We start from the raw sequence: 18,426 nt of genomic DNA, 5'->3' as shown, positions 1-18,426 counted from the left end.
CATCAGCAAAAGCCTTGATCAAAAATGTGAAGTAGGATGTGGAAGTCATTGTGGTACTCCAATGTTTTCTCTGGGTTCTTAGACCCTTAAGTCATAAGTGGCTTCGATTTTCTCTGAGACTCTCAGTTATTTCATATATTTAATCCAGATCTTAATCTGGATTGATCATTTGGGGTGGATTGCTCATCTAATACTAGCTCTTTTTTCATGGCTGAAAGCATAATTTTCTTGAACCCAAATTTTTGTCACCTGAAACCTTTGAGGTTGCTGAAATATCTTCTAACCTCTTCAGAGTCACAGGGCAATTTAGGTTGAAGGCAAATAATATTAATACAGTCAGAGATTAATTTGAGTTTGGAGAACATCATTTATAAGACCTGATTCGTTTCCAGTTGCCATTATTTCTAGTTCTTAGACCTACAGATCTCAACTGAAAGCCTAGGGTGTAGCCTATGTTGGTGTGACAAGGACTTCAATTTTTGTCTCTGCTATAGAGTGAAACTACAGAATGCTGTGATTCATTCACAGATTCCTACCCACCAACTTTGATTTGCTTCAAGTTGAAAAGTGGCTCTGAATTTAATGCTTATCTCTTCATAATTCCATGCCCAAATCTGAGGGTTTTTATCTCTCAAATAACTTTGAGGATAGATAGAAAGATAGATAGATAGATAGACAGACAGATAGATAGATAGATAGATAGATATTTTTGACTTATGATGAGATTATGTCCCAATAAACACATTATAAATTGAAAGTATCATGAATTTAACATGCATTTAATTCATCTATTAATTAGTTTGTTTTAGTTAGTTTCTTAGTATCAAACATGCATTTAATTCATCTATTCTACAAACATTGTAACTTAGCCTAGCCTAACTTAAATGTGCTCTGAACAATTACATTAACCTGTAGCTGGGCAACATCATCTAACCCAAAGCCTATTTTATAATATGGTGTTGAAAATATCATGTAATTTATTGACTCCTATACTGTAAGTCAAAACCAGCATGGCTGGGTACCCATTTTGTATGGGTACAAAATGATTGTAAGTGTGTGGGTTTTTACCCTCACATGGCTGACTGGGAGCTGTGGTTTCCTGCTGCTGCTTAGCATCATGAGAGAATATTTACCACATATTTCTAGCCCAGGAAAAGAGCAAAATTCAAAATCCAAAGTACAGTCTCCACTGAATGTGCATCGCTTTTTAAGGACTGTAAATAAAAAAATTCATAAGTCTGGGGCACCTGGGTGGCTCAGTGGGTTGAGCCTCTGCCTTCGGCTCAGGTCATGATCTCAGGGTTCTGGGATCGAGCCCCGCATTGGGCTCTTTGCTCAGCAGGGAGCCTGCTTCCCCCTCTCTCTGCCTGCCTCTCTGCCTACTTGTGATCTTTCTCTATCTCTGTCAAATAAATAAAATAAAATAAAATTCATAAGTCAACTATTATAAATCAGGTATCGTGTGTGTGTGTGTGTTATTAATATTTGATCCAGCACACATCAGTTTTTCTCAGAAGGAAGTTTGTCAAATATGAGGTAGTTCTCCATAGGTAGAAACAGAACTCACTACAGCCACTTTTGAATAAACACTGCAATTACTATAGCTAATTTAAACTTCAAAGATTTGCATCTTGAATTTCAACTAAATAATAGTGTTCATCTCTCAAGCTTACAGGATAAAATTATTTTGACACATAATGAACAGAATAAATGGTATTGGAGACTTTTTATTTCATACCACCAGCATTACAGAAACTTGGTTACAATTTGTTATCTACAATATCCTTTCAACAAATTAAGCACATCCTTCTTTCAGTTAGAAGTCATCTTTTTTTCATGAAAACACGTGGATAACAAATAATTCTAATTTAACAAATTATAAGCATATTATGCAATATCAGAATTCTGTAATAGTATTACTTTGGCACATTTTTCATTAAAGGAAATATTTTTTATTTCCTATGAAAAGTATGATTAGGAAACATGCAAATATATTTTGTATCTTGGCCTCAAATGAAATAGAATTACAACACTGTTAAGGAGGAATTGAAATATGTTTATTTTCGTCCCGGATGTACAGTTGAAAATTATAAGAAGAAAATATATATGTTTGTGTTTCAGAAGAGATACACTCTGGTACTTCCATAATTGTCAAGCTCTTCCTAAAGAACTCTAAGGGGAAATTATGATTCTCATTCATATTGCCGAGATTTTATCACAGGTTTTGTTTACATCTGTTAATATGCAGCTAGTGGTATTTAGCATTGAAGTTGCAGATCAGGAATGTAGAATTTCAGGGCTGGATCATTGCCTTCACTTTTTTCAGATTTTAAGATTTACCTTGTACTGGTAGATCAGTGTGACCTACCTTAACAAGTTCCTGAACCCCCTTCCACAATAGATGTGTTTCCATTCTTTACAATTATTTTTAAAAAAAAACAGTTACTGTTTATTAGCTACATATAACATTCAGGACTTCTTTAAAGGCCTTCAAATCTGCTAGCACACTTTCTCCTCAAAATAGCTCTAGAAAGTATTATTACCCTTTTTAGAGTTTTGTAGAGATTGAGCCATTGACAGTAAGGTTTGGGTCATATAGCTCATAAGTGATTAATCCATGATTCAAAATCAGACAGTTTAGCTTGAGGCCAGGGTCTTAACTAGGACATTTAAAAGCCTACTTTGATTATTTACCGAATTGTCTATTTAAACTATGTGTGAAATTGGCTATTTCCTTTGCTAGATGATAAACATCTCTGTTTTATGGTATACTAATTTAGATCCCTCAATGACAAGCAACAGAAGTGTACCCTATTAACAGAAGAAAATAGTGAATTTATTGAATGGGTATATAATACCTCAAATAATTTAAGTGTGATTTGAAGAACATTATGTCAGAAATGGCAATAACTAGGGCATCAGTAGGATCTAATTAACAAGTATTAGTGGAGAATTTCTTTAGAATATGCAGAGCTATCTATTTCCTGTTCTGTGTGGTTGTTCAACATTCAAATTTCAGTGAGAACTCACATGACTGACCTGTTTTGGCTTAAAAAGGAGCAGGAAGAAAGTTAATTGTACTAGCAAGATTGTGTCTGTGAGAAAAGTCTTATTTCCAAAGCAGTTTTGTGATGCTATTTCCAGAAAGATGAGTAATGGATACTGGGAAGGCAAAAGTACCTAGGATTCAATTCATAAAGCAAATGCTTCACCACAGAATATGAAGAACCATTTGATGATAGTTGTATGCTATACATAAGAAATTATCACCTAAAGTTATTCACTTGTTAGGCTAACCAGAGTGTGTTTCCCTTATTAGATAATTATTTCTTTTAATATACACAATTTAAAGTTGTATTTTTAATATCTTTATATCTCCTACAATCTCCATTTTATAATCAGTAAACTATAATAATAAAAATGACAACCATTAAAAATGTCTTCATTTACTGTTTATTTAACATTTTCACGGTGCCTGGGTGGCTCAGTCAGTTAAGCTCCTAACTCTTGGTTTTGGCTCAGATAGTAATCTTGTGGTCATGGGACTGAGTCCCGTATTGGGCTCTGTGCTAACCTCAGTGTCTGCTTTATATTCTCTCTCTCTCTCTCCTTCTTGTGCTCTCTCTTTTTTCCAAATAAATAAATTAAATATTTTTAAAAAACAAAAATAGCAATATTTTCATTGGTCATATAACTCATGTTGGACACTGAAGTGAGATAATTTCTAAAAAGACACAGAAGACATTATATTCTATTAAGAGCTTTTTAAAATATTTTTAATAATTTGTAATGGTTTGCAGTATGAGATTCATGACTTGAAATTATAAAACAAAACAATTGATAGTTTGAGAAAAATTGATCTCCATGCAAGTGAAAAATTAATTGTTTACTAATTATTTTAAAATTATATCAATTCACTGTACTCAAAAATAATGAGATTATGGGAATTTGAAATTTATATAAAACTCCCATGAGTAGCACATATTACTGCAATTTCAATTATTTTATGCATTATAATTGTGTAATTTATCATCCTATACAGGAAATTTTTGAGTCTGAAAGTGAGTGCTATTAATATTTACTCTTGGGTCACAGATCCTTTAGTGGCCCTAAAGAAGGTAAGATTTTTATAAGTCACAGGAAGGGATTTAAGATAGAGGACTGTGAAAGGCTAAATATATGAAATTAAAGAGAACATTGGCATAGTCCAAGAATAGAGAACATTATCAAGGCTAAAAATACTGATAGTAATAAAATTAGTGTTGGAGAATAGAAAGAACCTAATGTAAGAAGCTAGTATGTGAATCTGGAAGACTTAGATAGTTCTTCCGTCTCATTATCCATTTAGGAACTGTCATCATTGTTAATATTCTTCATTACGTTCTGTGTGTATGAGTCCACTAAGTAAAATTTCATAACCCTTTTGCATTGGACAGCTATATGTTTTTGATGCATATGATTTATAGCAATTTAATATCTGTGTTGTCTATTAATGTTATATAATAGTCAGGAATCAGTGAGAAGCTAATTGGACCAAAATGTATCCTTGGTAGCAAGATTTTAAGACACCTTGATGAAAAAGTTTTAGAGTGTCTATACCTAAGTGTTAAGCAAAGATACTATTTACATATATGTTCTTCCCAGTACCTCTTCTCACAGCTTGCAATGGCTAAGGCTAGTTAGTTGTTAAGTCAGTATGAGAAAGGAAAACCCTGAAAGGTGTTTCATGAAAGGAGACAGTGTCAACTCAAATTCATTTAAAAAAAAAAAAAAAAAAAGTTCTCTTTAGAATTGAGTCCCTGAGATTAGTAAAGTTTCCTAGGAATCCAGTAGTCAGAGTAAAGGAGTAACAGGGGCTGTAGAGCAAAAGAAGCATGACTTAAAATAAGAATAATACTTTGGCATATATGTGAAAATTTAAATTTAAGATAAATCATAAAGAATCTTGTTCCACATTCAAAGAATTTTTTAAAATATCAGGAGACACCTGTCCATCTCTTGGAGCTTCAGTAGAATACTGACAGGATGAAAATCATACTTAAAAAATATTACTTTGGCAGCAGTATAATGGGCATATTGAATGGGGAAGCAGGGAGTTGAAGCCAGAATGAAGAATTAGAGGATCATTCATAGATCGAGTCATTTTAAACTGTTGTTTCTGAGTATGCAAAATGTTCAAATACTGGCACTTTCCTATGATTAAACCTAATTGTATTTCTAGATATAATGCAATTGGGTAATAAAGTGATGTTTTGGAGACAGTAGAATAATAGAGATAGATGTAAAAAAAATTGCCAATTTCAGGAATCTTGTTTCAGTAAAGTAACAGCATGACTCTAACTGCTTTTTGGAGCTTCCTAGGTATAAATAGAACATCTTTGAAAATAGTTTTGTTTACTAAGTACTAAGATAAGCCCAATATACTCTTAGTATCTTATGTAGATGAGTTCATGGAATTATTATAATAACCTTAAGAGATAGGTACTCATTCAATAAGTTAGGAAACAGATGCACTGAGAATATTTCCAACTTGTCCAAGGTAACACAGTTAGTAAGAATAAAACGCAGGACCAGTATTTGAATCCCAGGTGAATCTATAGTTCATACTTAGAATAGCTAAAATACACTGGATTAAATTTCCAAAACATCTTTTCCACATACAGCACTAATTGCATGTCTATTTACAAGTAAAAACAATAATTAAAAATAGGACTTATATTCAATAAAATTGAAAAGTAGATGAAATCTGATTTTTATTCCTAGAAATTATTCTCAGCAATATTATTCAAGATCACTAAATCTTATTAAAGTCTGTAACATATTCTTTCTCATTTCAGACTCTACCACTGTGATAAACACATAAATTAATTAAAACTATATTTTTAATGTTCGAAATGGCTTCCTTTGTTTCTTTATGGTGAATATTTGCTTTATAACTTGGATTTGCTGGCCTAAATCTAAAGAAGTAATCAATTTAGAAACTTGAGAAAACATATCCACATGTCACATTGGAATAAAATTCACAAATCTTACAATAAAGATGACTGATACGTCCTTGTAAATTCTACCCCCTAATATTGAACTTTCTCGATTGTAAAACCAGTCTTTGTAAGTATATAATAATAAAATTTGAGGGATAACAAAAGGAAAGAAAAAAATAGGGAAAAACATAAACAAAATTTTCAGTTATTATAGAATTTAGCCATTCTAATGTCTTATGAAACAAATTAATAAAAATCAGGTATAATATATATGTGAAGCAGATTTATAGCTAGAAAATTCATAAACATTTTTAACTTGAAAACAAATTTCAAAAGTTAATCTTTAATCAGATATAGAAACAACAGTGTCTGTAAGAATATCAAGAAAAAAATTTCTCCTAGTAAAAACAGTATTACCACTTCTTTTTGAATTATTAAATTCATGTCTCAAAAGCTCCAGTTTATATGGATAATGTAAACATTTGAGGTACCCTCACACACATTTACTTTTTTATTTTATTCATTTGGTCTCTCTCTACCCCAATCCTGCCAAATGACTTAAGATTTTTGAGAACAAGTATTTTGTTTTGTTTAATGGTATGTCTGCAACATCCAGAAAATTGAATGGCACATAGCTGGAAATTAAAAAATAATGGCTGAATACATATAAAATAAAATTATCCCAATCTTGATTTTATAAATGAAGAAAAAATTAAGGATATAGACTTCTCCTAATGATACAGAGCTATTAGTATAGCGATAGTATTTGAACTCATTTCTCCTGCTTTTAAATCCCAAATCCTATCAATAAATATAATTGTCCATCCATTGATTATTTCTCATTTAAAGGTTTAAGATGTGTTTTTCAATGTGAAAGGAATGTCTAGTTAATGAAAACATTCAAAGGAAAAAGGGAAATGATTCTAAGGTGTATTTTCTGGGTAATTTTGTTTGTTTTACTTCTAGAGCAGATTCCATAGTAACTGAGAACTCAAGAGTCATCTAAATAAATCATCCTAAATTAAAGTATATAGCATTTAAATACTGAAAAAGAGAAACCCTTGAAGTTTTTTGAAGTGACAAGTGGAACATCATTTCCAGCAATAGGTTTCCTGTAAGTGCAAAGCCTTTCTGTTTCATCACTGCTAAATTGCAACAAAGGCTCTTATAATATAAAACTCAAATAAGAAAGTATTTGAGACAATGAACTGTAGTTTTAGTAGGAAACTTAGAGTGAATTGGATGTATTTTAAACACTTATAAACAATGAAAAGGGAGAATTATAGATGCAGTGCAATTTGCTGTGCAAAGTTTAAACAATGTGACTAAATTATATGCAAAATGAGCATATTTTGAAAGGAAATAACAAATGCTGTTCTGAATGGGAGTACCCTGCTCATATTTTGGGAAAATTTCTATAGTTTTTTAATAAAGTAGATTCTTTACCACCTGCTAAGTTAAACATTACCATATTATTTTACTATAGATAGAAAAAATTTAAAAAGCAAAGCTAATATTCAACATCTTTTTTGAATATTTTCCATACTAATTTTAATTAAAATGTTTGTAATTACTACTATTGTGAACTATAGTTTAAAAATTACTTCTAAGTTTAGATCATACATTACCCATAAGAATGTGTGTTTTATATTATTATGAATCTTATGAATAAATAGAAATGCATTTTAGTCAAAATTCCAAATCTTGGGTAATAGAGAATATTAAAATATCATGATCAAATTTATTTTCTAAAGCCACATTTTCATATTTCTTGGAATAATATTATGATGATTTCAAGTGATAATTATATAGTTGCATTAAAATAAAAATGTTTTTTTTGTTTTTTAATTACCTTAAAAAGACTTTTACTATTCTCAAGTTTAGCTGGCTGAACAAAATAAGTTATTTTGTGGATTAATCAGTAGAAAATGTGAAGTTTTAAACCACCTCTTTCTTGTGTTGTTTTTCCTATAGTTATATAACTTAGAAAGTTGAAACATATTTTGTCTGGTGATAGATGTAGGAATGGAGGGAGGAAGGGTATCATAAGAGGCAGAGATAATATTTTTGCCATTTGCAATTACATGCAAAAGGAAAAACAAATATTATTTTTATAATTTTTGTCAAACCATGCCTGGTTCTTTTTGTTCAGATAAAACCTAAAAATATCAGCCCTGTGATTTTACTGGAGTGCATCTTCAGGACACGGCCACTTTTTTCTTCTATGTCATGTGTTTTAGGAAATAATAATAGCTAATACTTATTGAATGGTTACTATGTCTAAGGTATTTTCTTAAGCTTTTCATATAGTTGAAAGAATTTAAACCACATAAGAACCATATTCAATGGAAATGATTTATTTCCCCAAGTTTCTCATGAGGGTAGTAAATACCTTTCTCTTGATCACACTGATTGCACGGCAGAATGAAGTTAAGAATTAATGTCAGGAATTTCAAAACCAAATGGTTAATGAACACCTATCCCAAGATATCTTGAAGCATTAAGATGAATATTTCTATTGTCAATGCTCTTTTGTAACTGCTCTTTAATATTTTATATGAATATAAATTTATTTTAAAATGTGGATTTCTCTGAGAAGCTTCAAACATTTTTTTAGTATTCTACTTTGATGCCAGCAATTTAATCATGATATCACATTTTGAAACATTATTATTATTTCTGGCACATTTAAAAATTATTTTCTATTTTATTCATTACTTTACTTACCAAATAACGCCGGACTACATTGTCCTTGTAAAAATTTAAACATTAAAAATAAGATTAGTGTCCCCTTGAACAGGTTCCCAAGCTCAAATAACCAGTTTTACATTTTTTATTTCAATGTTTTTCTTTCTTCCGATTCTCAAATTTTTATAGGCTCTATGAAAATATATATTAGTATTTTTCATATGTATGTTTATATATGGTGGTGTACTCTAAATGTGTCTAGAATTTAATTGTCCTGTTTGTTGTTTTGCAACATTATAATAAGTCATTTCTATCCCTTATATTCTGGTATAGTTTTTCATTGCTATGTCGTATTCAGTCGTATACAGTTTACTTTTTCAATCCCCAACTGCTCTTTTCTTTTTTATTTCCTCTGCCACAAACAACACTGCAGTGTTTTCTTATGCATCCATGCTTAAGTTTGGTGCACTCATGTAAGTTAAATGCTAAGAAGTGGCATTGCTGTCTTACAGGATTTTATATGGTTGAGGATAAATTATACCCACATATTACTGTGATAATTTTTATTCACATTATATATTAATAATAAATGTTTTCCAAACTTTTGAGTGTGATACTAATTACAGTTTGAAGGATATAAATTTTTCTTTACTTTGTATATGCTTGCATTTTTTAATTAAATGACATGGGCTTTTTTTTTTCCTGTCTGATTTTATTTATTTGTTGCCTTTAGAAAATCACATTTTTTACTGAATTCAGGCTCAGAGGTAGAAACTCTCAGAGAGGAAAGCCTCTGTCTCTCAGCATTCTGTCCCTGGTGTTTTTCTTTGGCCTCTATCATTCTTCTGGCCAAAAGTTTAGCATACTCTGTAGCTTCTTCCTTATTTTTCTTAGTACTCTGTTTTTGCAGAGCATTATACCATCGTTTTCATTGGTGGACAAGTGGAGTAACAAGATGCTGAATCTTGGACTTTTTTGTTTAGGGCATCCTCACAACATACTGTCAGACATCATCTTCTTAAGAGAGACTGAAAAATTTGTGGATTCTGCTAGCTCTTTGGGACCCCAAGCTATGAGGCACAATAGTATCGATGAGTCCAGGAACGTCCTTCTCCCCTTTTTTACAGTGGCCAAGTTGAGAACACTGAGAATAGCATCTCCATGGAAACCCTGAGAAGATATGTGCTTTCTTTCTCCAGTCCTTCATGGTCTGTAGCAGGCATGCCCCTTACTCAGCAGGAGGTGAACGTGGTCATGGATCAGGACACTCTGCTTCATGAGGAAGACTTGTTTTTTATTGCCACCAATGATTTGACCACATAACCTTCCATTCTTCACCTACAGCCTTAGCAGCAACCTTCTGTGGCCATAGCTTCTAATTTTGTGTTCATAATCCACTTCAATGAGTTTCTGGCAGCCAGTAGATGGGAAAGCTTTATCCTAAAGCCCCCCTGTTGCATCTGAGGTGCCATGAAAAAGAGACATGCCTGGGCTTCTTTTTTAATATATTTTGAAACCAATATGCATTTCTACAAACCACTCATTCATATATTTTGCTTAACTTCCTTTAAGGATTTTGTTTCCTTTTTTGTTTTGCGGAAATATTTGATACATTCGGTATAGAACTTTCATATATTTGTTGGACATACTTTCTTCTAGGTTTTCAGTTATATTTATTCTATTTGTATAATATCTTTTGAAGTATAGAAGTATTGATTATTTGATTTGTTGGTTTTCTTTAGTCAAATTGATCATTTTTTTATGTTTTTATGAGAGCAGAGGTAAATAACATCTCTCATGTTTACAAATTCCTACTATTATTACTAGACCCCAGAACAAATAAAACACACAAAAAGTATTCTCATGAATAAAATAATGTATGCATTATCCTATCTTTTTATAGTTTACATTTTTCCAAATCTTTATTTTTTAATTAATTTGATTTTATTTTTGCAAACAGTGTGAAATAAGATCACTTTCCCCAAATAGATATCTAGTCTTCTCAGGTAATTTTATGAATAAAAAATCATTTCCCTATAGATTGATAATACCATTATACATAATTTCATTTGTCAAAGAAAAATTACACTGTAGAAGTTATTCAGGCAAGGAATGCTTAAAGAGGGAGGCTTATTTGGAAAAGGGGGTAAGGGAATAGGGAGAGAAATTGAATCCAACCTCCACTGAAACAAAAGGCGTAAGTTTTTTTTTTTTTTTTTAAAGATTTTATTTATTTATTTGACAGAGAGAGATCACAAGTAGGCAGAGAGGCAGGCAGAGAGAGAGAGGAGGAAACAGGCTCCCCGCTGAGCAGAGAGCCCGATGCGGGACTCGATCCCAGGATCCTGAGATCATGACCTGAGCCGAAGGCAGCGGCTCAACCCACTGAGCCACCCAGGCGCCCCAAGGCGTAAGTTTTTAAGCCCTCGGTTGAGCTAGTGGAAAAGAACTAGAGAAAGATTTGTCAATGTAATTAGGTCAATATGCTTGCTAATTGGTGCTTATTGAAATAAGGCTCTTATCCTCCCACAGAGACTGAGCAATAGGAGCTGTAGCTTTCTTGATGAATACACTTCAGAAGGATACCTCCCAAGTTCTTGAGAAAGGCATTCCTTGGTTGTGAAATTTGGAAGAAAAACAAAAGAGAAAAGAGAGAGAGATAGAAAAAACAACTGGGAAATGTTTACATCTCAAGGAGCAAAGAAAGTATTTACAATTTTAAGTTTTCTAACATAAACATTATGAGAAAAAGTAGGTCAGGAGCCTAGAGTTGAGAAGAAATCTGTGTAGTCAAGTTGAAGAGAAGGCTACAGCTATCTTGGTTACATTATATATTAAATCTCTTTCTGGACTTTATGCTTTCACATTAATAAAAGTGCTCATTTTGGAACCACTTCTCATTTAATTGCAGTTGCTTGCTGATGTTTCATTATCCAGACATTAGAAATTTCTTTTTGTTGTCTTCTTTTTATCAAACTTCTCGATTTTTTTTTTCAATTTTCATGTTGACATGAATTTAACTCCAACTTATCAGGTTCTGTGAAAGATTATGTTGAGCTACGCATTGAGTGTAAAAGACACTGATACTTACCTATACAAATTCCATTCTTCTTTCAACCTTGCTAAAAGCCCACCATTTTGTTCAGTGCAATAATATACTCAGCTAAAAAGAAAAGGCAAAACATTTGTCAGTGTCAGATAAATGGTAGCCAGTGATTAGTAAATGAAATTCCACTGAAAATATCTGGGATAATTTTCTTTCTTTTTTTTCTTTTTTGTTTTAAAGATTTTATTTATTTACTTGACAGACAGAGATCACAAGTAGACAGAGAGGTAGGCAGAGAGAGAGAGGAAGAAGCAGGCTCTCTGCTGAACAGAGAGCCCAATGTGGGGCTTGATCCCATGACTCTGAGATCATGACCTGAGCTGAAGGCAGAGGCTTAACCCACTGAGCCACTCAGGTGCCCCTGGGATAATTTTCTTGATGTGGGTTCTACTGCTTCCTCATCATTACTACTACTACTACTACTACTACTACTTCTTCTTCTTCTTCTTCTTCTTCTTCTTCTTCTTCTTCTTCTTCTTCTTCTTTTTTTGCTAGGAAGGCAGGAGAGAGAAGTTGTTGGAATGAACATCAGCAACCAGAATGGAACCATCCAATGATTAACACCAATACAACTATGCCATGTTCCCAGCTGATAACCTAAAAACTACTTACACTCTAATCAAAATCAAACCCTTCCATAATGGCCCTAGGTTCTAGCTACTTTCATCTGCATTAGGACATCCATGAAAAAAGCACTCTTTTTCGCTACAACATTACAAGGTTAGTTTTTACTAGAAACTATATATATTTTCCCCCAGCTATAGTTGTAATTATTTGATTTCCTTTGAGCAAAACATACTTCAAAAGATAAAATAATTATGTAATATTTAAAAGCATCAATTATTGGACGCCTGGGTGGCTCAGTTGGTTGGACGACTGCCTTCGGCTCAGTTCGTGATCCTGGAGTCCCGGGATCGAGTCCCACATCAGGCTCCCAGCTCCATGGGGAGTCTGCTTCGCTCTCTGACCTTCTCCTTTCTCATGCTCTCTCTCACTGTCTCTCTCTCTCAAATAAATAAATAAAATCTTTAAAAAAAAAAAAAAGCATCAATTATTTCCCCATTCCTGCCTAGTTCAAATCAATCTTTCTAACTTTTCTAACTCCACCACATTACAAATACTGTGTAATATATAAAAATATCAATTAATACTACTAAAACCAAAAGTCAATTCTTAATCCTTACTTTTTGCGTAGTATCTCAGAAACATTTGACACAGTCCCTCAATCTGTCCTTTTCATTTCTTCTTCAGGTCATTATTCTCTTAATTTTCCTTTCAATTCAATGGATACTTTTAAAAAAATACTTGTATTAGTTCTTCTCTTCTGTATAAACATATATTGCTAGACTGTTTCAGGGCTCCATTCTTAATCCTTCCTTCTTTTGCATGTATTCCCTTGGAGTTAAATTTCTGTACAGACTTTAAATGACATCTATATAATCATGACCTCCATCCATCCAAACTTTGCTTAATAGAATGTCAAAATGAACTCTTGACCTACCCTGCCATGACCCAGCATCCTGTCTCAGTTGATGACAACTCTGTCCTTCAAAGTGATTATGAAACAATTTGGAGTTACTGATATTTCTAACCTACATTTACATAACCAACAACCAGTCCTCAAAAAGATTCTGTTTATTTTCAAAATATGCTTAAGCAAAGATTAATACAAGAGAAAGATAGAAGGAAACTGGGACAGATCTTTTCATGGAGCAGCTTTACTAACCCACATAGGCTTTGTCCAAAAATTTTGAATGAATAAAATAAACTCTGATTTTGTTATGTTATTGTGAACACATATATATGTCATATACCATCAAATTTAATCCTAAGTGATACAGAGAATTATTTTTTGTATAATATTCAGTACATTCTTCCATGAACTTCTTATATATCTCCCTGTGTCCTTTAGTAATATATTCATACTTTTCTTTATTATGTTCTAGTACAAATCTTATAAAATTATCCTTGCAAATTTTGTAGATGTTGTCGTGATTGCTAAAACATAGATTTTCTCCTATAATTTTTTGTTAGACTTTTTAAAAGTTATTAATAGTATACTAGTAATGTCCTAGTCATTGTTTTGCTTTGGCTTGGTCTTTCAGGGTAATATTGAGTGGAAGTCATGATAGTAGTATTTATATAAATTAACTTCAAAAATATTAAGTCTGTTACAAATTATGATGCTTCCCTTATTAAGACTTCATCAAATTGAGGTTTTTTGACTAACTAGTTATATGTTTTATTTTCTTTAATTAATCTGGCCTACTTTGAATAAGCTTTCTGTATTTTAAGATAATCATAACTTATCTTCTTTAACTGTTGGTATGGTAAATGCACATTCCTACCATTCTCTGAGTGTCTTTTGTTCCCAGTAGGACCTCAATCACAAAAGTCTCATGGAGAATTTAAGTATGCTTACGTTATCTTGGGTTGATGTCTTCTTTTTTTACCCAACCATATTGTCATGTAAGCCTAGTGTGTAAGCATTCTGGTCCTCTTCCTACTCATGTATTCTACTCTTCCTTTAAGAGTGGAACAGTGTAAGGAAACTTAAGAAATATGTGGTGGCTTGGACTAGAACTTAATCTCATCCCAATTCACTCTTTGGAAATACTATTTTCTTTAAGCAGATGTCCTCATTGAAAACTAAAAATTTAGAAAATTAGGAACAGATTAAGAATTTTGTCTGAATTCCTTCTTGTTATAATATATTCATGTAATATCCATGTAATTGTAGTCACATTTTGAAGGCTGCTGATTCTAGACTAGTGCTAATGGTAGACTAAATTACAACATTAGATTGTTCTTGTTTTCTAGGCTACATTTATGGGATTAGCCTGCACAATATTTCTTTATCTGCCTCATCCTTACTATGTCATTCTGGATCCATCATTCCAAAATTTTCATGCTGGTTACCAAACATATGAGACCATCCTGTCTTATAAGTCTGAATATAAAAGTAACAGTGCATGTTTGAGTATATGTGTGTCACATGACTAAAAGAAATGTTTTTGTTTTTACTACGAAATCCTAGTAGAATTTTTAATGATTTTACTATTAATAAATTGAAAAATTAAGATTTTGTTCTCAATTTAATAAATTAGTCTTTAATATTTACATTAGGCAATATTTAAAAATCTTTACACTTTCTACTCAGCTATAATAAACATACATATTTGAGTTTACTTCAATGAGAAATTCAAGGATTTCCTAATACAACCTTGCTGAGCTATTTTCTCATTGGTGCATGGTGCCTCTTACAAAGCCAGTGGTCTTTTTTTTTTTAATTTTTGATTTTTATTAACATATAATGTATTATTAGCCCAAGGGGTACAGGTCTGTGAGTCTCCAGGTTTACACACTTCATAGCACTTACCTTTCCCAATGTTCATAACCCCAACACCCTCTCCCTATCCCATTCCCCTGGCAACCCTCAGTTTGTTTTGTGAGATTAAGAGTCTCTTATGGTTGGGAGCCTGGGTGGCTCAGTGGGTTAAGCCGCTGCCTTCAGCTCAGGTCATGATCTCAGGGTCCTGGGATCGAGTCCCGCATCGGGCTCTCTGCTCAGCAGGGAGCCTGCTTCCTCCTCTCTCTCTCTGCCTGCCTCTCTGCCTACTTGTGATCTTTCTCTGTCAAATAAATAAAATCTTTAAAAAAAAAAAAAGAGTCTCTTATGGTTTATCTCCCTCCCGATTCCATCTGGTTTCATTTATTCTTTTCTACCCCCCAGCCCCCCCACTTTGCCTCTCAACTTCCTCATATCAGGGAGACCATATGATAATTGTCTAATTGTCTTTCTCTGATTGACTTATTTTGCTAAGCATAATACCCTATAGTTCCATCCATGTTGTCGAAAATGGCAAATTTCAATTTTGATGGCTGCATAGTATTCCAGTGTGTGTGTGTGTGTGTGTGTGTGTGTGTGTGTGTGTCTATTCTTTATTCATCCATCTGTTGATGGATATCTAGGTTCTTTTCCTAGTTTGGCTATTGTGGACATTGCTGCTATAAACATTCAAGTACACACACCCCTTTGGATCACTGCGTTTGTATCTTTAGGGTAAAAACCCAGTAGTGCAATTGGTGGGTCATAGGGTAATGCTGTTTTCAGCTTTTTTTTTTTTTTTTAAAAGATTTTATTTATTTATTTGACAGAGAGAAATCACAAGTAGATGGAGAGGCAGGCAGAGACAGAGAGAGGGAAGCAGGCTCCCTGCTGAGCAGAGAGCCCGATGCGGGACTCGATCCCAGGACCCTGAGATCATGACCTGAGCCGAAGGCAGCGGCTTAACCGACTGAGTCACCCAGGCTCCCTGTTTTCAGCTTTTTGAGGAACCTCCATGCTGTTTTCCAGAGTGGTTGTACCAGCTTGCATTCCCACCAACAGTGTAGGAGGATTACCCTTTCCCCGCATCCTCGCCAGCATCTGTCATTTCCTGACTTGTTCATTTTAGCCATTCTGACTGGTGTGAGGTGATACCTCATGGTGGTTTTGATTTGTTTTCCCTGATGCTGAGTGATATGGAGCACTTTTTCATGTGTTTGTTGGCTATGTGGATGTCTTCTTTGCAGAAATTTCTGTTCATGTCCTCTGCCCATTTCTTGATTGGATTATTTGTTCTTTGGGTATTGAGTTTGATAAGCTCTTTATATATAGATTTAAGATACTAGCCCTTTATTTGATATGTCCTTTGCAAATATCTTCTCCCATTCTGTCAGTTGTCTTTTGGTTTTGTTAACTGTTTCCTTTGCTGTGCAAAAGCTTTTGATCTTGATGAAGTCCCAATAGTTCTTTTTTGCCCTTGCTTCCCTTGCCTTTGGCGATGTTCCTAAAAAGAGGTTGCTGTGGCTGAGGTCAAAGAGGTTGCTGTCTGAGTTCCGCTCAAGGATTTGTATGGATTCCTTTTTCACATTGAGGTCCTTTATCCATTTTGAGTCTATTTTCATGTGTGGTGAAAGGAAGTAGTCCAGTTTCATTTTTCTGCATGTGGTTGTCCAGTTTTCCCAACACCATTTGTTGAAGAGGCTCTCTTTTTTCCACTGGACATTCTTTCCTGCTTTGTCAAACATTAGTTGGCCATAGAGTTGAGGGTCTATTTCTGAGCTCTCTATTCTGTTCCATTGATCTATGTGTCTGTTTTTGTGACAGTACCATACTGTCTTGATGATGACAGATTTGTAATAAAGCTTGAAGTCTGGAATCGTGATGCCACAGCTTTGGCTTTCTTTTTCAATATTCCTCTGGCTATTCGAGGTCTTTTCTAGTTCCAGATAAATTTTAGGATTATTTGTTCTATTTCTTTGAAAAAAATGGATGGGATTTTGATAGGGATTGCATTAAATGTGTAGATTGCTTTAGATAGCATAGACATTTTCACAACAATTGTTCTTTCAATCCAGGAGCATGGAATATTTTTCCATTTCTTTGTGTCTTCCTCAGTTTCTTTCATGAGTACTTTATACTTTTCTGAGTATAGATTTTTTTGTCTCTTTGGTTAGGTGTATCCCTAGGTATCTTATGGTTTTGGGTGCAATTGTAAATGGGATGGACTCCTTAATTTCTCTTTCTTCTGTCTTGTTGTTGGAGTAAAGAAATGCAACTGATTATTGTGCATTGATTTTATATCCTGACACTTTACCGAATTCCTGTACAAGTTCTAGCAGATTTGGAGTGGAGTCTTTTGGGTTTCCCACATATAGTAACATATCATCTGCAAAGAGTGATAGTTTGACTTCTTCTTTGCCAATTTGGATGCCTTTAATTTCTTTTTGTTGTCTGATTGCTGAGGCTAGGACTTCTAGTACTATGTTGAATAGCCGTGGTGATAATGACATCCCTGCCATGTTCCTGACCTTAGTGGAAAACTTCTCATTTATTCTCCAGTGAGAATATTTGTGCTGGGTTTTTCATAGATGGCTTTGATGATATTGAGGTATGTACTCTCTATCCCTACACTCTGAAGAGTTTTGATCAGGAAAGGGTGTTGTACTTTGTCAAATGCTTTTTCAGCATCTATTGAGAGTATCATATGGTTCTTGTTCTTTCTTTTATTAATGTAGTGTATCACGTTGATTGATTTGCGGATGTTGAACCAAACTTGCAGCCCTGGAATAAATCCCACTTGGTCATGGTGAATAATCCTTTTAATGTATTTTTGGATCCTATTGGCTAGTATTTTGGTGAGAATCTTCACATCTGTGTTTATCAAGGATATTGGTCTGTTTTTCTCTATTTTGTAGGGATCCTTGTCTGGTTTTGGGATCAAAAACCAGAGGTTTTTGAGGTTTTGGCCTCATAAAATGAGTTTGGAAGTTTTCCTTCCATTGTTTTTGTTTGTTTGTTAGTTTGTTTGTTTTCCCAATTTATTTATTTTCAGAAAAACATTATTCATTATTTTTTCACCACACCCAGTGCTCCATGCAAGCCATGCCCTCTATAATACCCACCACCTGGTATCCCAACCTCCCACCCCCCCGCCACTTCAAACCCCCCAGACTGTTTTTCAGAGTCCATAGTCTCTCACGGTTCACCTCCCCTTCCAATTTACCCAAATTCCCTACTCCTCTCTAACGCCCCTTGTCCTCCATGCTATTTGTTATGCTCCACAAATAAGTGAAACCATATGATAATTGACTCTCTCTGCTTGA

At 33.7% G+C, this 18,426-nt stretch overlaps 1 pseudogene; it reads right to left on the bottom strand.

The window, feature by feature from the left end:
• The window catches only part of LOC122907479, a 189,022-nt pseudogene extending 172,830 nt beyond the window's left edge, over positions 1-16,192 (bottom strand).
• Positions 16,193-18,426: the final 2,234 nt, after the last annotated feature.

The sequence above is a fragment of the Neovison vison genome, chromosome 5 (assembly GCF_020171115.1).
Source record: "Neovison vison isolate M4711 chromosome 5, ASM_NN_V1, whole genome shotgun sequence".
In the NCBI taxonomy this organism is placed as follows: domain Eukaryota; kingdom Metazoa; phylum Chordata; class Mammalia; order Carnivora; family Mustelidae; genus Neogale; species Neogale vison.
Note: the sequence above shows the minus strand (reverse complement) of the source record. Positions and strands in the feature narration are given on the sequence as shown.